The sequence below is a fragment of the Tupaia chinensis genome, unplaced genomic scaffold, assembly GCF_000334495.1.
Source record: "Tupaia chinensis unplaced genomic scaffold, TupChi_1.0 Scaffold000111_1, whole genome shotgun sequence".
Classification (NCBI taxonomy): domain Eukaryota; kingdom Metazoa; phylum Chordata; class Mammalia; order Scandentia; family Tupaiidae; genus Tupaia; species Tupaia belangeri.
Window position 1 is genome coordinate 509457 of NW_006159575.1, and position 23570 is coordinate 533026.

Consider the following 23570-nt stretch of genomic DNA (forward strand, 5'->3'; position numbering starts at 1 on the left):
AACCCCCCCCCCCCCCCAACAGGGCCCTCATACTGTGACCCAACCCCGTCTCAGCCAGCCTGAATCACGGGCATGCATTCATGCCAAGTGTGCACAGGGTCTCAGGACTCCAATCCAGGACCTTCCCACATACATTTAGTCGCACTACCACTGTGCCATTGCCTGGTCCCTCCTCTTTTTCACTGAAATGATGACATGATGTAAGTAGAGGTATAGAAGCTGTTTGATTTGCAAAACAAAATAAAACAAAGTTGCTTTGTGACTTTGGAAATTGTATTTCAAGGTTACTCACAAGACAATACTTTGTTAAGAAAGAGTGACTCTTTTCCTTTCAATCAAGACATTTATTCAATATTAGTTAATGGCAAATACGTTCTTTGCTGAATGCTAATCTGCAGCATCCATTTGAGATGCTTTTAGTCTGTGTTTCAAAACTTCTTTTAAATGTCAGATTTTAGAAAGGCTGAACTAGTTCACCTTACTGCTAGGTAATAGCTAGTGTTGTCCTTGCTGCTGGGCATTTAAAATGGAATTTTGAGGTATATTGAAAAAAGTTACCAGTTCACTTACTATACAATAGCTTGGAATAGGAATGTCTGAAAGAAGAAAAATTCAATAACTGTGGAGTTACTTGGTAGAATTCACAACATAATAATGAGAAAAGATTTTCAGCTTTGATCATAAAGGAAATGAGTCATTTAATTTTACCCTTAGTACTGGTACACAGGTTCAGCACCTACTAAGAAGTCTGCATGCATTTAAATGACTTAAGCAATTATTAAAAGCAAGTTGCAAGAAATAAATGGCATTTATATAAAAAGGAGACTGGGTTCAAACTGTTAGTGCTTTAAAATTTTCCATAAGAGCAAATTCAAGTTCAGAACAGGATTCAGGACTTAGTAACAATGAAAGGGTTTTCAATCCCTTAATCTCTTTATGATAACTATAGTCATCATTTAGGTGTTTTAAAAGGAAAAGAATAAAAATGTTCATGTTGATTTCTACCAGCACTTGTGACTGAAAAATTAATTATATATGGTAAATACTTTTGGCTCCAAACATCTATTTGACTTACACTTTAGGTACTGAAGTGTAATGAAATACTTTCTGTTATATAGTACTGTTAGGAGAGCAGTATGAATCATACTCCAAATAAAAATGCTTTCTTTTTAACCTTCCCCAAGTAAGTTTCAATGTGTAAGGACACCGTTCCCTTTGTCTAATGTCTCCAACCTTTTTCTCATCATCTCAAAGCTGATTATTTTCTAACTTGATTCTAGTTTTGCAAGAAGATTCTTTTGCAAAGAGAGATTTAAATATATTATTAATTTAGAAAGTAAATTTCAAACTGTTCATACTCTTTTACTTAAAGTTACTATAATATTAAGAGTAAATATTAGGTCATCGGGGGCATGGAGGTTAAGGTAACTGGATCCCATATGGCCAAACTGGGAGCTTGAAAAACATGCTGTGGGGGCAGCAGGTGGCATGGTGGTTAGGGTCACTGAACTCCCACATGGTCGACCACAGTTTGAGTCCTGGACCTGGCAGCTTGCTTTATCACTTTCTCTTTCTCACTCTCACTCTGTTCCTCTCAGACCAAATTAAAGTAAACAAATAAATAAAGCTGAAATAAAATAATTTTTAAAAAAAAGGAGAAAAGAAAAACATGTTGGGTGTGTGTGTACACACATGCCCAAAAACTCCAAGAGGAAAATGGAGGAGGAGGGAATGGGCATGGCTGTCTTCCTGGGATGGGGATGTAATTTCTCAGTTTCTTTCTTGCTCTCTCTTTCTGCCTCTCTATAGCAAAAATTAAAAAATAGAAAGTAAATATCTTATTAAACTTAGTAGGGAACCACAAAATGAATAAACAAAGAATTCCAAAGGAGGCAACTGAACGTATATGAAATAACTAATAAAAAAACAATAACATGCAGCAGCTAAATCATAAGTCAACAAAATTTATATTAGAAAGGTATACATATTTACTTCAATTCTCCTAGACTGCCATGTGGAATTGCTGTCATTTGAAGACGAAACAATACATGAAAGACATCTGACATTTTACTTTAATCTATTTAAACAGTTTGTATACGTTCCGAACCAGCTTTAATTATGAAGCACAATTCCAAGTGCTTTTATTTATTAGCTTGCTCAGTCCTCACCACCCCAGCAAGTGGAAACTCTCGTTTCTGTTCAGTTTATAGATGAGAAACGCAGGCAGGTACCCTCGAGCGAGCGCTCCAAATGGACACATCCTGCTTAGCCTCTGTGCAGCCTTGGGTCTGAGTCCCGTCACCATCTGAGAGTTGTTTTCCATGATTCCTTCCCATCTCTTGTAGTTCTTCTGTCACTCTGTGCTATATTTTCACCATTTCCTTAAATGATGCTTTCTTCTTTTTCTGGGATCTCTCCAGTTATTCCCGAATGATCATATATCATGTCTCTTAGATTAATGAAGCTCAGGCATCAATCTGAGGGCCTGAGCTGATTTGTAATGACATTTTAGCACCTGCTTTCTTAACTTTTGATTTTGTTCTGGGTTCCAAAAAATGGTTCCTACACAATGGCCATTATACCTAGGCTGCTGCAGGAACCACTATTTGCAGCCATTTATTCGCCCTTGCAGAGCTACTTTCTGCTCTTCTGAATAGTCTCCCTGCATCCACTCTGTTCCGTCGATTTTGTTCTCTATTATACAGCCGCCAGAGCTACTATTTTAGAATGTAAATTGAATCATGTCACTTCCTTTCTGAACATTTTCAAAGCTTTCCACTGTACTTAGAATAAAATCCTAACTTTTACCCAGTTCCACGGTGCCAAAAATAAGCTTGTTCCAGCCTATCTCTTTGGTTTCCTCCTATGAAATAGGTCTGTCCTCTTGCTCTCTCAAATGTGCCTCCACACAGTTGTTCATCTTTACTTTTGTTCCTGCTTAACTCCTTACTTCCTTTGCTTCCCCTGAGAGGCATTCCCGGACTCCCCTGGCCAAAGCACTTTTCCTGCTGTTGTCTTAGGGTGCTCAGTTCCTTTCTTTCAGAATTCCCACCCCAGTTCATGATTCCATAGTTATTAATTTGCTTACCCTTTTCTTTTTTTTAAAAGAATTATTTTATTTAACTTTATTTATTATTATTATCATTATTATTTCCCAGTTTGATCAGAGAGAGAGAGAGAGAGAGAGGAAGTGAGAAAGCAAGCCACCAGGTCCGAGACTCGAACCGTGGTCGGCCACGTGGGAGTCCAGCGCCCCTATCCACCATGCCACCTGCCGGCCCTCATTTGGTTACTTCTTTTTTTTTTGGAGAGATTTTCACTGTAGGGCGCGTGCGCTTGCCAGACAGACAGAGAGAGACATAGAGACAGAAAGCGAGAAATCACCCCCCAGGGGGGATGGTCACGCCGCAATCCCTTCTCCTCCATTCTCCTCTCGGGATCTTGGGCACGCATGCACACGTGCCTGGCGTGAGTTTTTTTTAAGCCACTGGGTCTGGGACACGAACCGCGGTCGACTATGTGGGAGTCCAGTGACATAGCCATTACGCTAACTGCTGGTTCCCTCATTTGGTTACTTTTAAAATGTTTTTCTTACCCAAAAACCTGTAAACTCATTGAGTGCAGAGACTCTTCTTTGTTCAACAATGTATTTTTATCCCATAGTACAATGTCATGTACATAATGCTCTCTTCTGCTTTTTTTTTTTCTGCTATAGAGTGCATATGCTCACCAGAGAGAGAAAGATGAGAGAGAGAGAGAGAGAGAGAGATAGGGAATGTGAGAATACACCTCCCAGGGAGAATGACCATGTCTTAATCTTTTCTCCTCTAATTACTTGAGATTTTGGGCATGCACACATGATTGGCATGTTTTTCAAGCCGTTGGGTCTGGAACTCAAACCATGCAGTTAGCCTTGGAGGGCACAGCCTCCTTAAACACTATGCCATTTGGCCCTATAGTGGATTTGTTTTAAAATTTTGCTTTATAATTGTTTATTTTAATTTTATTTATTATCATTATTTTAAATTTTGCTGTAGGGCATGTGTACTCACCGGGGAGAGCCAGAGAAAGAGAGAGAGAGAGAGAGAGAGAGAGAGAGAGAGAAGAAAAGTGAGAAACCAAACCACTATGTCTGGGACTTTATGGTTGGCCATGAGGAAGTCCAGCACCTTAACCACTATGCCTCCTGCTGGCCCCCACCTATAGTAGATTCTTAATAAATATTTGTGGAATATAGTTACATGCTTACATATGTCATGGTATTTAATGATGGCACCAGAATATGAACAGAATAAAGATTTATAGTATTCAAATTTAAGGTGATTTAGAGGTAGAGAATGCAAAATATTAATGAGGAGGTGAGATTGTGTTCTTGAACAAGTTGAACTTTTTATTTCTACCCCATTATATATCTGTACAAATTCTTTTAAACAGGGAAGAAATTAAAAAGAAAATGACTTCAAATAATTTCTACCTATACAAAACCCGGTAATGATAGTGAAGGGGACCAGACTATACATCATTCCAAAATATGCCACAAACTGAAGGCAATTAAGAATGGGGGCCAGCAGATAGTGTAGTCGTTACATGGCTGGACTCCCACATGGCCAATCGCAGTGCAAGTCCCTGACTTAGGTGGTTTGAAAATCATGCTTGGCACATGTGCGTGTGTGCCCAAGATCCTGGGAGGAGAATGGATTGCTTGGGGGGTGATTTCTCACTGTCCCTCTCACTGTCTCCGTCTCTCTCTCTCCAGTGAGCACACTTGCCTTAAGGAAAAAGCCTCTTTAAAAATATTAAGAACTAGTGAATGCAGAAAGAACTTTGTCCTCCTATCTAAAAACATAAATTTCTCTTTAAGAAGCTTTTCCCTTTTTCTCTCCAATATCTAAAGGAAGAAAACAACTGTTGTCATTGGAGCCAGAAAGCCAGTACTGAGATGAACTTATACAACTTTACTAAAATAATGTTTATCTCCCATTAGTTTTCTCACACGTTTACCTCCTCACCATTTACTGTACCTAGAGGCCCAAACCCATTTTTTTTTATCTTGTCGTTTTTTCACAAATTTATTGCCCTTTGTTAAAATGATATATAATCCCTGGGTCTAACTACCTTTTTGGGGCCTCATTGTTTTTTTATGAAGGCTCATAGAAATTAAAATATCAACATCAAGTAACATCAAGCCCTTTCTCCTGTTAGTCTGTCTTTTGTCAATTTAATTCTCAAGACTATAGCTATTAAACCTAAAAGGGAAGATGAAAAGCTTTCTTTGCTTCTCTACAACAGTAAAGTCTTAGGTAGGCCGTATGGTTTGAACGATTAAGAGAGTTCTATTTGATTGTCCTATTTGAACAATTAAGAGTTGTGGCTCTTGCTCTGTTGGTAAGAAGATGAGGGCTCGCTACCTTTGGCTTCTTGTCTGACAGCCATCATTCTGAGGCTCTGTTTACCTTGTGGTAAGTACTTCCCAGCTACATATTTTTTGGTATGCCACAGTGGAGTCCTTTGCCATGGCTTCCCAGTCTCCACTTTTGCTTCTCACCTTTGCCAATGAGCATATGTGGTTATTTGAATTTCAATCAATAGACATTGGCTAGTGGCTATTACATTAGACAGTGCAGAACTAGAACACATGTGTAACTGCAGAAAGTCCTACTGTGTAGCACTGCCTTAGGTAGATCCTAAAGGCTTGAGTTGTAAATAGGCAGACTAACATAGCTTCTTGGATTTGAGTTCAGAGGCTTGCATTGCTTTTCTGACAAGTAACTAAAATTTAAAGTCACATAGAATTAGCTGACAGAGCAATACTCTGTATTTAATTGCCATATACTTTTGAAAGTCAATAAAAATAGTAAACTATTCTTTGGAGTTTATTTCTTCTGAGAGAGAAAAAGAGAGAGAGAGAGAGAGAGAGAGAGAGAGAGAGAGAAGCCTGACAGGATCATCAAGTTGTGATTTACCTCCAGCCATAGCCAGTCCAAATCATGGACACATGCATGTCCACCCAATGTGCATGGAGAGGCTTTGGGATGCGAACCCAGGACCTTCCCATGTGGGTCCAACATTACAGAGCATTGCAACACTGCTGTGCCACTGGATGGCTCTCCAAATAGTAAACTATTAATTCTTTATGTAAAACATTAGGGTGCAGGAGTTATTCAGCCTAGACAAAAAGAGGTAAGAGGTAGTATTAATGTAGTAGTCAGAGGAAAGGACATCATTTGTGGATCTGCCATACCAGAGTTGAGTTAGTGAATCCTGGGTGGCCAAGTAGGTATCTACTTCCTCCTACGCCAAACTTCTCCCAGTAAAAGAGGTCTCCTAGATGAAACAGGACAGTTGTTTTGGCTAAGCTCTAGAGGTAGTAATAGTTTTTCCACTTACAAATTTAATCTAGGTACTGAGTAGTTGATAGTACTAGTTACTATTACCCTGTTCTAAGAAATGAGGCAAAATTATATATACCTTTTGTTTTGTAAAACTCTCCTAATGGAAAGTTATAGTTAAGGTGTAAAAAAAGTTAAACCTGTGGCATTCTTCTAGCAAAACCTAAATAACTGATAAACTAGGTAGTTGACTAATAATAAGGGGCACCAGCAGATGGCATGATGGATACCTCACTGAACTCCCACATGAAAACCACGGTTCAAATCCTGCACCAGGCTGCTTGAAACTCACGCCTGGCACATGTGCATGCATGCCCAAAATCCCTAAAGGGAAATGGAGGAGAAGGGATTGCAGCATGGCCATGCCTACTGGGGGTGATTTCTTGCTTTCTGTCTCTCTGTCTTTCTGGCAAGCACATGCACCCTATAGCAAAAATAATCTCTCTTAAAATAAATAAATGAATAAATAAATAATCCTAAGGGTAGACCAACTTGCTTCAAATAAACATTTGAAAAGTTCTTATTGAGTAAATAATCTATTTCCCATTTGTAACTCTATTCAGACTTACCCTCTATAATGACCATTCACTAATGCCTATTTTGTATTAATGAATGCAGTAATGACTCGTGCATTATGATACCATTTTGAACAATGACTTTTTTTAAAAAAAATAACTTGTTCAGCAGAAATACACAATAAAAAGTGACATTTCAATACTATGTTTTCAGACAAAGACATTTGATAATGAGTCGACAGGTTTTAGTCTGAGGTTATCAAATGCATCAATTTTGAATTGCCTGCTGTCTATGGATGAATTTAAGTCATTTTGCTTTGTGTGCATCATCTAAATGGGAAAGATGAAGATGTAATATTTTCTATGAATCTTTGGTCTATAATTTCTTCCCGTATTTAGTCTATATTTTGCCCAAAAGTTGTTTTTCTGGGATGTGATTTTATTTTTAAGTGCAAAGTAATCATGATTCCCTTAAATTTGGAAAATTGGTGAAAAAAGTGTTTCAGAAATGGGAAAAAAAGAACAGGTTCAATAACATTGCACTTCCTGTACAAATTATATTTGTTTGACTTTCAAATTACTGTTTATTACTAATATAAACATGTTTTCACTCAACTGATATATTTTTCTAGCTGTGAAAATTGTTTGGGTATCTTGTGTTGAGATGAAACACATCATAATTTTCCCATTAAATTTAATGGAAATTTCTTTTTTTATTTGAAAGCTTTTTAGTTAATGGCAGAGTTTTCAGGTACTAATGAAAGTCATTAAGCAAGGGATAGGTATGCTTGAAAAACACTTTGACTGGGACACATAATGACTCCTAAGCCTGGTGTAGAAGATCCTACAGTTTGAGAAGCAATCATTGTAAATCAGAAGTCCTGACAATTTTGGTATTGTTTCTTCCCTAATATCGATCTAGATTGAATATTTTTGCCATAAAACTGTAAAATTTTCCACTCTCCTTTTCTATCTGCCATGTTTCATGGGTTTCAACAAGAACAAGTTAGCACATTAGCCCATTAACATTACATCATACTCTACTTCAGTAACACTTATGAAATCATTTATACAGTTATGATTCTTCTATCATTTCCCTGTTTTAAAATTTTCACCACAAACATTTGTGTTTTTATTATTGAACACACATTGAACCAATAACAAATTTTGCTTTAAATTTATTTTCTTTTCTTAAGAAACCTTTAATGGGGACCAGCAGATGGCATAATGATTATGTTGCTGGACTACCATGTATTTGACTGTGGTTCAAGTCCCAGACTTGGTAGCTTAAAACTCATGCCAGGTGCATGTGCGTGCATGCCAAAAATCCCAAGCGGAGAATAGCGGAGACGGGATTGCACCATGGTCATTCCCTGGGGAGTGACTTCTCACTTTCTGTCTCTCTGTCTCTCCATTGAACACAGTGTCCTATAGCAAAAATCTCTCTTAAAAATTTTAAAAAAAGCCTTTAATAAAGGGATAAAAAATCCTGAGGCTATTTTTCAACTCATTTGTTTATTAACATTTGATTTCTCATACAGGACAAGGATAATTTAGATACTATAAGACTATATATAACTATAAATGTATATATCACCGTGTAAAAATATAATGCACTATATGTGCATGTATGCATTTATTTTCTTAAATTTTTGGTTTAGTGTTTATGTTTTAAGGAAATATGCTTCTGAATCTGGATTTTTGAGCTAGATTTTGGGGCTAAATAAATTGGCAAGCTTTTATTATGGATAAATATGAAATGTGCTTTGATTTTCTGTATACAATTATTTTTTTTTAGAGGTTTTTGCTATAGGGTGTGTGTGCTCGCCTGGAAGATAGAGAGAGACAGAGAGACAGAAAGCGAGAAATTACTCCCCGGGGGGGATGGCCACGTCACAATCCCTTCTCCTCCATTCTCCTCTCGGGATTTTGGGCACTCATGCACACGCGCCTGGCGTGACTTTTAAGCCACCAGGTCCGGGACTCGAACCGCGGTTGACTACATGGGAGTCCAGTGACATAGCCATTACACTAACTGCTGGTCCCCATATGCAATTCTTGTACATCAGGGAAAAAATTTTTATTAGAACTGGCCATCATTTTATTGTAGTCATTTATTTAAATATGTAATACCATTCAAGGAGAAGAGAAAAAGAAAGTCAGATGACCTCATTCAGCTACACATTTGGTGGGGGAGGAAAGTTAATGACTATTAAGATACACTATCAGGACCAGCAGAAGGCATAATGGTTACATCCCTGGATTCTCATGTGGTCAACCGTGGTCCAAGTCCCAGACCGGGTGGCTTAAAACTTATGCTGGGCACGTGTGTTTGCATGCCCAAAATCCAAAGGAGAATGGAAGAGAAGGGACTGTGGCATGACCATCTCCCTGGGGGGATGATTTCTTGTTTTCTGTCTCTCTGTCTCCATTAAATTTAATGGAAATTTCTTTTTTTATTTGAAAGCTTTTTAGTTAATGGCAGAGTTTTCAGGTACTAATGAAAGTCATTAAGCAAGGAATAGGTATATCATGCATCCTATAGCACACACACTCTATAGCAAAAATATCTCAAAAGATACACTATGACATCCTGGTTGAGTAGCAATTTTTAGATCTGAAATGTGGCATCATTAATTTAATCAAAAATAGTTTTATCAATGATCGTATAACATTATTTTATACAAGACTGGCCTTCAATAAATATTGCTTTATACAAATTTATATGTCATCTACTTATCTACCTTTTTTTCTTTTTATTTACAAAGGGCATATGAACTTGCCAGAGAAAGGGAGAGAGATAGAGGAAACCTCCTCTTTATTGCTCCTTCTAGGAGGGCTGCATGCATGTACACCTGGCATGTTTTCCAAGTTGTAGAGGCCAGAATTCCGTCTACAGTCAGCTATGTGGTATCCACCTTCCTTAACTGCTACAAAGCTGGCCCTATATGCTTCTACTTTTATAGGTGGTGTATTTATTGAATTTATTCATATAAGGATGTGAAGGACTTTGGTGACATTAAAAGATTCACTGAGTCACTTAAAATATTGGTAAATTTAGGGTTGACACAGTAGCCTAGTTGTTGAGAGACCTTAACTGCATGGTCAGCTGTGTGCTTCAAATCTTGGCCCCTGCAGCTGGAAAACCGTTATGGGTATGTATGGGTATGTGTGTATACACACCTAAATCCCAACAGGATAAATGGAAGAGAAAACATTGTGGTGTGACAATGCCCCATTGAGTGATGCTTTCTCCTCTCTCTGTCTTACTGTCTCTCTGTTGATCACAGAGGCTTTCTAGCAATGAAAAAAAAACTTAAAAAAATTAAAGTTAGTTGCTGGTTTCAAACTGGTATAGAACATGACCATTTAATTTTTTTTTTAACCTAGAAACCACTGGAGATGCCTGTCTAATGGGCCTCTTAATTATTATTATTAAAGAATTATTTATTTGCTATTATTACTTAATTTTCTATAGAGAATGTGCAATCACCAGACACACACACACACAAACACACACACATACACACACAGAGAAATTGTCTAGGTACCACAAATGTGACCTAAGGTAATTTTGTGTGATTTACATTCTCTTTTTTTTTATAATTTTTTTTTTTTTGGAGAGGTTTTTGCCATAGGGCACGTGCACTCGCCAGAAAGACAGAGAGAGACAGAGAGACAGAAAGTGAGAAATCACCCCCCCAGAGGGGATGGCCACGTTGCAACCCCTTCTCCTCCTTTCTCCTCTTGGGATCTTGGGCACACACGCACACATGTCTGGTGTGAGTTTAAGCCACTGGGTCTGGGACTCGAACCACGGTCGAGTACACGGGAGTCCTGCGACATAGCCATTATGCTAACTGCTGGTCCCTGTGATCTACTTTCTGATATTAATTTTTATTTGGGACATTTAGAAATATGAGCTTGGATTATGAGTATTTTAGCTATGCTTGTATAAAGTAGCTGAAACAAAGGTCCAAGATACTTTGGCTTTTATGTGGGCAGCTTCAGATCTAGAACCCTCTCATTTGGGTCAGAGTCCCAGAGAATTACATTTTACCACTCTTCCCATTCAGCCCCAACAGGTCCAACTTCTTATGTGCAACTTTGAGATTGAAAGGTGTTCACCCATAAAGACCTGGGACCTTTCTTCAGCAAGTAAGAATTTTAATTGAGTGTGATTGGATTGAAGAGGTATAAAAGGCTTTACAAGAGCGTAAGAAAACTCTTTTCAAATACCATTGCATTTGCTCTGACAGTCCTGTTAATTGAAAAATCTAAAATAATGATAAAGGGAACTAAACCCTCCAAATTCCTTTTCACTCAGGCAAAGTCAACGAGAGTACCTTTTATAAAAACGAACTGAAGAAGTTAAAATAAGATGGATGACTAAAAAAGAGACAATCTATAACTACTTTTAATTCCACTTTGACAATGCTACAAGTTACATTAAATGACTTTCCATTGCTCACAGAATGGTGAACAAAATCCTTACCAGGGCTTCTAGCTGACGCGTTGTCTAGCCCCTTCTTACTCCTTCACTGTTTTCTTAGTTCCCACGGACTCCCTATGTGCTCTTCTATCACACAGTTGCATTTTCTGTTTCCTCTGTCTGAATGGACCATGGTATTTTAACTTCATTATAAATGAAAAAATCACATTTTACTTAGTTATGAATATTTATTAAATGCTTACTTTGTGTGATGCAATGAAAGACATGTGGGGGCACAACAACATTCTGGTTTCAGGATAATTACAATCTAGTTGTGAAAAAATGATAAGTACCTTAAAAAGTAAATACAGATAATAATTCAGGGGAATAAGAGAATAGGTATCACATGGCCCTTTGTGATAAGATGTCAAATGAATAGTCCTATTAGGTTTATCACTTAATTTGGTAGTCTCGGGTTTCTGAATGCATAAAGTAAAGTGAAAAGTCACGACAGCCTATCCTAGGGTAACATACACTTGGACACATTGCAATTGCTGACTGGCCCCCATTCTTATGTTCTGCAGGTGGAAGGGGTGTGAGATTGGGTAGAGAACATGTTGGGGGATGTCTCTGAAGATTGGGTAGAGAACGTATTGGGGGATGTCTCTGAAATCCTTAGTTTTGTCCTGACCTAATTGTCCCAGATTAGGCTGATGAAAAGGGCATAAGGTAACTAGGAAATTCCTAGAATCTCTGTCACTGTTCAGAAATGTCTCCATTAATATTTAAGCTGGAATTTACACCTACCTAATAGGCAGTGCCGAAGCGTGCTGAGACTAAAAGCTTTTAATTCACGTGGCTGGTAGAGCTCTACAGGCCTACACCTTCCATTAACTACACCATAATGTGATTTGTATTTTACACCTAAAATACTGACTTCTTTTTGGATCCCAGTTACTGTGTTAGGGCAGAGTTTTATAGTATAAGTGTCTTCGCTTTCAGTTAAATGTAATAAGTTTTTTTTTTTTTTTTTTTGAGATTTTTTTGCTATAGAGCACGTGCACTCACTCTCACTAGAGAGACAGAGAGACAGGAAGTGTCCCAGATTTAGTCATTCACCCGATGGGAGTTGGTCTGTGTCTTTTGACACTTTCTAATCTGTGTGTATATGTATATTTCCTTACTTTCTGGAACTAGAGGGTGTTCCTGGCTAATCTTTTTCTCTTATTAACCCAGCTCCAGAATTAGTCATTTCTTAGAGAAGCCCAGGTTCTTTTGCTGAAGGATAATATTTAACAACTATAAATTCAAAACTCAGACTAAAGCAAAACAAAAACCAAATTCTGGGCAAAGGATATGTTTATTAGTACTGGGTTATTATTATTTCTAGGCCCTCAAAATAGACAGAGTTTGGGAATATATAAATACATATACATCTATGTTCATTTATCCATGCTCTTAAAACCGTTACTTTATATCGATAACTTGAATTCCACTTTAACTCCATTGGAATTATTCTAGCTTTCCCAATTTAAAATTTGTTTCTGTATTCTCAGTAAGGAACGTGGCCTTCCTTATTCATACTTACGGATTTGCCTTATCCTAGAATATTACTTTTTTCTATTTTATTTTATAATTTCTTATATTTATATTTAATTGCTATACATTTTTGTGGGGCACAAAATGGATTTTTAATAAGATTCATGCAGTTAAGTGTATTTATTATTATTATTATTTTAATTTTGCTATCGGGTATGTGTACTCACCAGAGAGACAGAGAGAGACAGGGAGAAAATGAGAAAGTAAACTGCCAGACCTAGGACTCGAATGCAAACCATGGTTGGCTATACAGGAATTCAGCACCTTAACCACCATGTCACATGCTGGTCTCTTTATTTTAATTAATTTATTTTTTTGTTATTGTTATTTTTTCTACTTTTTCAATTCCTTGAGATGTGATGTTGGCTTTTTTATCTATTTTTTTTCTTGCGAGCATTACTTTCTATAAACTTTCTTCTTAGAACTGCTTTTTTTTTTTTTTTGAGAGGTTTTTGCTATAGGGCGCATGCGCTCGCCAGACAGACAGAGACAGACAGAGAGACAGGAAGCGAGAAATCACCCCCCGGGGGGGATGGCCACGCCACAATCCCTTCTCCTCCATTCTCCTCTCAGGATCTTGGGCACACATGCACACATGCCTGGTGTGAGTTTTAAGCCATCGGGTCCGGGACTAGAACCATGGTCGACTACGTGGGAGTCCAGCGACATAGCCATTACGCTAACTGCTGGTCCCAGAACTGCTTTTGATATGTCCCAGAGATTATGAAATTGTATTTTCTTTTATTAGAGAGATTTTTCCTACCATTTTGTTAGTTATCTTCCTAGTTGCTTCATAGTCTAGAATACTACTCTTAAGTATTCATAATATATTTACAAATTTGTTCAATCCTAGAATATTACATTTTAGTTTTGAATTGCTACTCTATACCCTTGTGTAAAATAAAAATGCTAACTAGGAAATACTTGTATATAGTTTCTAGAGTATATAGTCAAAATATTGTTTTACAAATTTACTTAAGTTGTTTTTTTCTGTCTCTGATTCAGTGTGGTTGTTATTCATTTGTAATATAGTTAGGTTCATTTGTTTCTGTCTATATTCCATTTTGGGATCTCCTCATACTTTTTGGAGTATGGGGGCAAGGCAAAGTGGTAATGCAATTGAACCTATATGGGAAAGGTCCTGGGTTTGTAAACTGGGACCTCCATGAGCGCACTGGCATGCACACACGTGCCTCTGATCCAGGATGCCTGAAAATGGAGGTGGATTGCAATGGGAGGACCTTGTTGGGGGATCCATCTCTCTGTCCATGCGTGTCTGTCTCTCATGTAAGAAATAAACCAATTAGGGACTGGAAGGAGGCATGGTGGCTAAGGGTGCTGGACTCCCATATGGCTGACCACAGTTCGAGTCCCAGACCTTGGTGGCTTGCTTTCTCACTCTCCCTTTCTCTCTTTCTCACTCTGTCCCTCTCTGGTCAAATTAAAAATAAATAAATAAATAAATAAAGAAAGAAAGAAAGAAAGAAATAAAGAAAGTGAAATAAAATAATTCTTTAAAAAAAGAAAAAAGAAATAAACAAATTCACTTTAAAAATTAGGGACAAGCAGATGACATAATGGTTATATTACTGGGCTCCCAAATATCCAACCGTGGTTTGAGACCTTGATTTGGTGGTTTGAAACTCACACTGGGGACGTGTGTGTGTGTGTGTGTGTGTGTGTGTGCCCAAAATCTCAAGAGGAGAATGGAGAAGGGATTGCAGCATGACCAATCATTTCCCCTGAGGGAGGGTGGGTTGGTGATTTCTTGCTTTCTCTCTCTCTCTCTCTCCATGTGCCCTATAGCAAAAATCTCTCTGTAGCAAAAATCTCTCTCTAAAAAAAAAATTGGAATATGTGAAACATTTAAAATGATTCTAAAAGTCAAACTATATTAAAAGATAAACTCAAAGATGCGTTACTGTCTTATACCTTATATTCCATTTCTATTTATCCTTCCATTCTTCCCAATTTTTCATTAAATTCTGTTTTTTTGTCCTACATTGATTTTTACAGATGATCAGATACATGCATGTGTTATTTCCCCTTCTTTCTTATACAAAAGTAACATTCTATAGACAAACTTTTTTACGTTGCCATTTTTCACTTAATAATATATCCTGGAAATTACCCATACTGGTATATAGAGAGTTTTTTCATCTTTTTTTTTTTTTGAGAGGTTTTTGCTATAAGGCGTGTGTGCTCGCCAGACAGACAGAGACAGACAGAGAGACAGAAAGTGAGAAATCACCCCCCAGGAGGGATGGCCACGCCACAATCCCTTCTCCTCCATTCTCTTCTCGGGATCTTGGGCACGCACGCACATGCCCGGTGTGAGGGTGTGAGTTTTAAGCCACTGGGTCCGGGACACGAACCGCGGTTGACTACATGGGAGTCCAGCGACATAGCCATTACACTAACTACTGGTCCCAGAGAGTTTTTTCATCTTTTAAAAAGCTGTATAATATTCCAACATGTCAATGTTTCATATTTTATTTTATCATTCTCTCATATTTGGACACTTGGATTACTTCCAATATTTTACAACTGCAAACAAGTCTGGGAAGAGTGATACTTTTTACTTGCAGTTCTGATTTCTCAATCCTTTAAACAAAAAGATACCTAGACTCCAGCATTGTCTTACATTTTCATAACATTACACAATTACATATAAACATAAAATTGGGCAGACTGGGCTGTGGTTTGAGTCCTGGATTTGGCAGCTTGCTTTCTCACTTTCTTTCTCTCTGTCTCTCATGAGTGCACATGCCCTGTAACAAATTTTTAAAAATAATAATTCTTTTAAAAATTAGGCAGATTGTTTTAATTCTGTAGCTCTAAGACAACCATAAAATCAATACATGTACGCATCAAAAAGCAACCAAATATAAAGGTAGCTAAAATTTACATTATCAGCAGTAATTTCATGTGATAAAGCAGTGTTTATCCTAAATAGTATTTTATAACAAGAATTTTAGTTATCATGGCTATGGTGTCATATCTAGTTGATGACTGATTTTTCTTACTGCCTTTTATTTTTCTGATGGTGTACTTAAGAAATTCCATTCCTATAGTAACTCTATGATTTCATTTTGCTTCACCTGGCATCATTTTGATGTTAGGTCCTTTTGTATCTTTTTCTTTTTGGCCTATAACAACTAAATTGTACATTTTCTTTCTTTCTTTCTTTCTCTCTTTCTTTCTTTCTTTTTTTTTTTTTGAGAGGTTTTTGCTATAGGGCGTGTGTGCTTGCCAGACAGACAGAGAGAGACATAGAGACAGAAAGTGAGAAATCCCCCCCCAGGGGGGATGGTCATACCACAATCCCTTCTCCTCCGTTCTCCTCTCGGGATCTTGGGCACGCACGCACACGCACCCGGTGTGAGTTTAAGCCACCGGGTCTGGGACTCGAAACTCGGTCGACTACATGGGAGTCCAGCGACGTAGTCATTACGCTAACTGCTGGTCCCAAACTGTACATTTTCTATCTGAGTATACATTTTTTCCTCAGTATCAGAATTAAATCTCATTTTACTAAAAACCTTAGAAATGAAACCCTTCTATGAGATTTTTCCATTGCAAATTATCATTACAATGAATATATAATTTTAAAAACAGTAAAGTAATTCAACATGCATACAGAGTTCAAGGCAGAATAATTGTTTTCATCCTCACACAAAGACGTGCCTGCTTTATGGTAGCCAGACATGCTTATCAACTCATTAAATGTTAATTATTGCTATGTCTGCTTCCAGAAAGTTGGTGCAAATTTTCCCACTACATATAGCTGGAAATGCTTGAGAAAATATAAGCAAATAAATAAATAAATAAATTTAAAAATTAAAAAAGCTTGAGCCTGGTCCTGAAGCCTTGTGGTTAAGGGAGCCAGATGTCACATAGCTGATTATGATTTTGGAATCCTGGCCCCAGTGGCTTAAAAAACACACAGGCATGTATGTGTACATGACTTAAACCCTGATGGGATGAAAGAATTGTGTTGTGACCGCACCCCACTAGGGAGTGCTTTCTTTCTCTCTATGCCTCTCTGTCTCTCTCTGGTGAGCACATGCACCCTTTGGCAATCGAAAAAAAGGACGCAAATGAATTCGAAGAGCATAAGGGAAATCCTCAGATGCTAGAGTGAGTAGGCATATGAGTTCTTGTGAAAATTTAAACCTTGGCCTAGTCAAATGGCTTTGGACCTTGAATTGCAGTACTGTATTGGTTTACAAAATCCTATACTGAGAATTTAACATAAAAATCTATTCTGAACTGGTGATACATTGGGGGACTTGATGAAGGGAAAAATAAAACCACTCAGAAAAAAATGCTTCAATGACTCATGGTGCACCTTATCTTTATGGAGAAGGAGAATTCTTTTTAATTCTATTCTATTGTTCTTAAATAAGGCAGAGATTATCCATTTTGTTCATTTCAACATACCTAGCAGGCAGCACTTGGATCATAGGTGCCCAGTGTTTACTCAATAAATGAACACACACACAATGAGTGAGTCAGATTGGCACAATAAACAGAAGATTTATCAAATAATGAGATACAGAGCAACAGTCTTTGATTATAAAATAGATGTATTTACAATAATAACTGTGAGAAAACTATTAGGAAATAAAATGACATTTGTGAAACAAGGATAAAATTAAAAAAAGAAATAGGTTTTCTAGAGATAAAAAAATGTTCTCATTGAATTTAAAATTTGATCAATAAATTAAACAATAGATTAGCTGGACAAAGACTTAATGAATTAGAAGATAGTTTTGAATAAATAAGCCAAATTAGAAAGGCGATAACATGAAATACATCAAAGTGATAGTAGCAGAAATTGAAGATAGTGAATATCCAACATACTTTCAGTAAGATTCTCAGAGAAGAGTAAATGAGAATGGACTAGGAAAATATGTAAAAGTATATGATTGGGAATTTACTAGTATAGATGAAAGAAACAAAAATTGTATTTAAGAATCATAATTATGGACCAGCAGATGGCGTAATGGTTCCATCACTGGACTCCCATGCAGTTGACGGTGGTTAAGAGTCCCAGACCTGGTAGCTTAAACTCACGCTGGGTTTGAATCCTGGTCCTGGCAGCTTGAAATACACACTGGATGTATGTGTATGTGTGCTCAAAATCCCAAGGGATGGAGAAATGGAGAAAAGGAGAAGAAGGGGTTGCAGAGTGACCACACCCACTTAGAGGGTACTTATTAACTGTCCATCTCTCTCTGATGAATGCGTATACCCACTGTCCATTGAAAATAAATAAAAAGAGGCCAGAAGGTAGCATGGAGGTTGAGGCTGCTAGATCCCACATGGCCAACTATGTCATTTCAGTCTTGGACCTGGTGACTTGAAAATCACACCAGGCACGTGCTCATCAGTTCCTAAAATCCCAAGAGGAGAATGGAGAAGAGACTGTGGCTTGGCCATCCCCCTTGGAGGGGGTTAATTTCTCACTCCCATCCTCCCATTTATATCGCTCTGGAGAGTGCATGCACCTTATAGTAAACTGAAAAAGACCCAGAGAACAAACAGAAACTATTGTAGGTCCAGTAATATCAGACAAAATTGACAAATTGACTTTAAGGGAAAAAGAACTTCTAGGGGTGAAGACTGTTCACTTATTGTAAAAAGTACAAATTATCAAGATCTTGGACCCATAATGTATAGAACACTGGGCTCAGTATATGTGTATAGTAGATACAGATAGAATAATAACAATCAACAAGTACACATTTATACCAGGAGATAAGTAAATGAAAACCTTTAAAACAAGAATGTAGAAAATTTGAACAACACACTTAACACAGCTGATCTAATAGTTATATGTAGAATCTTGTATTCCAAAATTACAGAATTCATCTTCTTCTCCAGTGTACACAAACCATTTGCTACTAAGATACAAACTCAGTTCCAACAAATGCTATAGAATCTATATCACACTGACGATACCCCAGACTTAAGTGTAATAAAATTAGAGAACGGTAAAAAGGAATTTTCCAGTCCTTCCTCATGTTTACAATTTTAAAAACACTTATAACTGAAAAACACACATAAAAAATTGTGAGATGCAGTGAAAGTGGTTCTTCTAAAAAATTTATTTATTTAATTTTATTCATTATTATTATTTTTAACTAGAACACACACACACACACACACACACACACAGATGAAAAAACCATGTGAAGAAGAGAAAGCAGGAAAACAACTCTACAAGTTAAGGAGAGTGCTCAAGGGAAACCAGTCTTGCCAACATCTTGTTCTTAGACTTCTTGGTTCCAAAACTGAGAAAATAAATTTCTACGTTTAAGCTACCTGGGTTGCACTAATTTGTTATTAGTTAGCTAACAGATGTACATTGTTAATCATTATGTATGTAAGTAAATTTATTGCCAAATGTAATATATACATTAATTTAATTTAATGTACACATTAATTTAATTAATGTATATATTAATTTAATTTATATAATTAAACCGATATAAACTACAAGATTTCTTGTCTCTGAACATTATATTCTAAATCATTTATATATAATACATGTAAGAAAGAAAATATGTTATTTATAATTTTGTCTTTAAGTAAAATGTCCTCCAGTTTAGACTATGATTTTCTGATTGATTTGAAATTAATACAAGACATAGTCTTTGGCAAAATAATTTTCTCATACATTTACATTTCAATCTTCTGAATTAACAGGGCTCAAATTTTATTTTAAAAATGAATACTGTTGCAGCAATGTAACTTTTTGCACTAGTGTCATTCATGTCTCGGAAAGTAATTATTGCCATAGATTGACATAGAGATTAATGCAGAAAAAGGATATGTGTGACAATGAGTGGTCTACTTGTCATTCATGCAATATGAAGGAATCATTACAATTCCCACTTATCTTACTTTAAAGAAAATGTATAATGATATTAGCTAACAAAGCAGTATCTTTTAGAAGTGGAAAGAACAAGCCACTGGTTCCAGGACTCAAACCACAGTCAGCCATGTGATAGACCAGCACCTCAACCACCATGCCACCTGTGGGTCCCAAAAGCAGTTCTTAACAAGGAAATTTTTATTTCTTTTTCAAAACTTTTCTAAATTTAAAGCTAAGTACTTTATGATGGTTGTATGCCTTGATTAATACGCTGAAAGTAAGTGTACAGGAAAGAAATGTTATAGGTTAACGTTTGTGAGTACAAAGACAAATCTCTAAATACAATATTGACAAAAATAAATTTTAAAATGTATAAATAAATTGTAGGAAAGTATTTCCCCCAGAAATGCAGGACTGGGTTAACAGAAAAGCTTTGGCTAATTTACATCATTAACTCTTGTGAAATTCAATTACCAACAAGACCCTGGCATTTATAGAAAGTGATCAGATATGGAGGATCTATTGCTGAGTGAAGTAAGCCAGGCTATGAAAGAAAGATATTGTATGTATCCACTCAATATATACTGACTATCCACACTCTATGGTAGAGTGAGAAATATTGGAGGACATAAAAGCAGTGAAGGAACTTAACGAGAACAGGACAGTGTGGAATGGGGAGGGGAAGAGAAGAGGATAGAGAAAGATAGCAAGAGAACAATAGAGGCAGGACGTTAGTGAGAAACAGATAAGGCTTATTAACTGTTGATGACATGTATAGTATTCTCAACTGGATTGGTCTGAGAAGTATTTCATGATGGGTAAAGTCTTTTTACAAGCAAAATGAGAAATAGTGATTGATTGTTTTAAAAAATAATTAGAATAATAATAATAATTGGGAAAATCATAGAAAAGATATTGAATGTTGAAACAGGGAGATTAATGTCTCTGTATTGACTGACATGCATGGCATTCCCTTTTGAAAAAGCAATGCAATACTCTGTAAAGTTATATGTAATCCAATGTAATGTAAAGAAGACTATGATGATAATAAAAATAAAAAAAAAAAAGAAATTCAATTACCAAACTTTTTTATTTCTTTTAGATTTTTTTCTATGGGGCATGTGTACTCACTGGAGAGAGACAGAGAGAACAAGAGAGTGAGAAATCCCACCTCCCCAGGAGCAATGGAGCATGCCTCAATCCCTTCTCCATTTTCTCAGGATTTTGCTCATATGCACACAGGCTCCTGGCATGCTTTTCAAGTCACCTGATCTGGGACTCTGCCGCCAGCGTTGTGGGAGCCATCCACCTAAATGACTACCACCAGCTGGCCCTAAGATTTTGCTTCCTTACCATGTGATATGGCCAGATGGTGGTGCAGTGGTAAAACGCTACACTCTGTAAGGCGACCCCCATGAAGAAGTTCCCAGTTTGAAGCTGGAGACCTTGTGAGTACACTGTGCACATTGTTTGCCTATGATCTGGGGCTGGCTGAAGGGTGGGGTGGGTCATGACATCAAAACCCTGTTGGGGGAGCTGTCTGTTCTCTCTCAATCATGGGAAAAAATAAACAAATGAACAGAAGAAAAATGTGATATGAACGGGAGATCAATTTTGAGCCCTTCCTTCTTAATTTTCTTACATTTAATGTCTCTAAGCAGGGATTGATAATACATGCATTTCATAAATAGCTAATGAAAAGATGCCATAAAATGCAAATTTTTCTTTTTACCTGTGGTGCACTATGGATATAAGACAGCTTATATCTGTTAATACATTTTGGATAGCCATATATATTTTTTTAATTGCCTTTGCTAATATAATTTGTCCTAGAAAAGTTATTTTCATATAAATTGTCTAATGAAGCTCTGATTAATAAGTACTGAAAATTATGAAAACTTTCAAATATGGAAAAACAAGAAAAACAATTCAATATACTTCCTATACCCATCTTTGAGATTACATAGATGTTGCCATATTTACTGCATCTGCCCTCCTATTTCTCTGCTGTTTTCTTTTAAGGCAAATTCCAGAGACAATGTCAATTCACTTGTAGAAATTTCAGCATGCATTTCTAAAAGAAAAAATAGCCATTTTCTCACAATGTTATTGTCATAACAAACATTAAAATTATGTGGTAACATCTAAACAGAGTTCATAATTATATTTCCCTAACTTTAAAAGATATATTTTTTTCTTTAATGAATGAGAGAAAGCAAGGGAGAATGAGAAAAATGGGAGGGAGAGGAAGAGAGAGGTATTTTTTGACAGCATCTAGTCATGTCGTGGTCTTCCTGCCCAGTCCTCCCAGTTAGCTAGGACCACAGGCCATGTCACTGTATTTGGACTGTTCAGGTCAGACTGGGAACCAAATGCAGGCCTCATGTGGCCCCTGCCACCACAGGAGCATCCTTTCACTTGCACCACTACAATTGGGCCTTTTGGATGGATTTTAAAAACAGGCGTTCAAATAAGTCTATACATTTGGTTGTTGTACCTCTTAAGTCACTTTTCATATATTAATAAAACACTCTCCTCGTTAGCTTTTGCTTATGCAATTAACTTGTCCTAGGTGTCCCATAGAATGCCCATGTCGCCCATGTTCTGGATTTGACTCTGCCTTTTTTTATTTTTTTTTTTTTTGATGTAATTTTTCTTCCTTTCTACACAGCTAGTTCCTGTAAAGGAAGTTAGTTCTAGGAGTATGATTAGATTTGGATTCAACTTTTTTGATCATAATATTTCTGTTTCTTTTTTTCATTTCTTTTTAGAGAGGGAGATTTTTGCTATAGGGCACATGTGCTTGCTGGAGAGACACAGAGAGACAGAAAGACAGAAAGTGAGAAATCACTCCCTCGGGGGATGGCCATGCCACAATCCTTTCTCCATTCTCCTCTTGGGATTTTGGGCATACATGCACATGTGCCTAGTGTGAGTTTAAGCTGCCAGGTCTAGGACTCGAACTGTGATAAACTAAGTGGGAATCCAGCAACGGAAACATTATGCCATCTGCTGACCCCAGGTCAGAGTATTTCTTAATTGGTCCTGTGTGCTTTCTGTTGCATCAGATCAAGAAGTTTGTCAGACTGCCCCCTTTGCCACAAAGCTGAGATTGATGAATGGTTTCCAGTGTTGACAGCCTGTTGTCTCTCACTAAAAACGTTGACACTCAGCCTGTTACCCAATGGCTTTATTTATTGAAGATTATTGCTTAAATAAATTATTTCATTTGAGTTGCAAAATGTTCATATTCTAGTGTTATCATTTCTTCAGTATTTATTACCTGAATTTATATAATGAAAAACTTTCTCTTATGAGTAAATAAAGAAAGAATTTCTGTAACCTGAAGGGTCTCCTAAAAGGTCACAGGAAATGCATATTTTGACAAAACTATGGGTGTCAAATGCATGGGTGTCGAATGCTCTGCATCCAAAAAATCTTGGGTTAAAACTCTATTTTTCCACAAGTTTTATGAAGTGCCACAGTCTTCAATTCAATGTAAAGGAAAACACAGTACGATATTTTAAATTTTTACTGTTGTGTTTATGTTTATTCTCTGATTCAGCATTTAGACTCATGATGACTTAGACTCAAGACCTACTTCATCATAGTGCAATTATACCTTAATATTAAAATTTCGAAATACTTAAAAGAGAACCCAGTCTTGCCACATGTTGTCTTGTCTTCCTCTTGTAGACTATTTGTAGAACTAACATTTTGCCAGTCCTTCGCATTTTCCCTTTTAGATGCAA

The 23570-nt window shown here is 36.9% G+C and overlaps 1 pseudogene; it reads right to left on the minus strand.

The window, feature by feature from the left end:
- The window catches only part of LOC102502321 (cytoplasmic dynein 1 intermediate chain 2 pseudogene), a 33360-nt pseudogene extending 12030 nt beyond the window's left edge, over window positions 1–21330 (minus strand).
- Between the last annotated feature and the right edge of the window lie 2240 nt (window positions 21331–23570).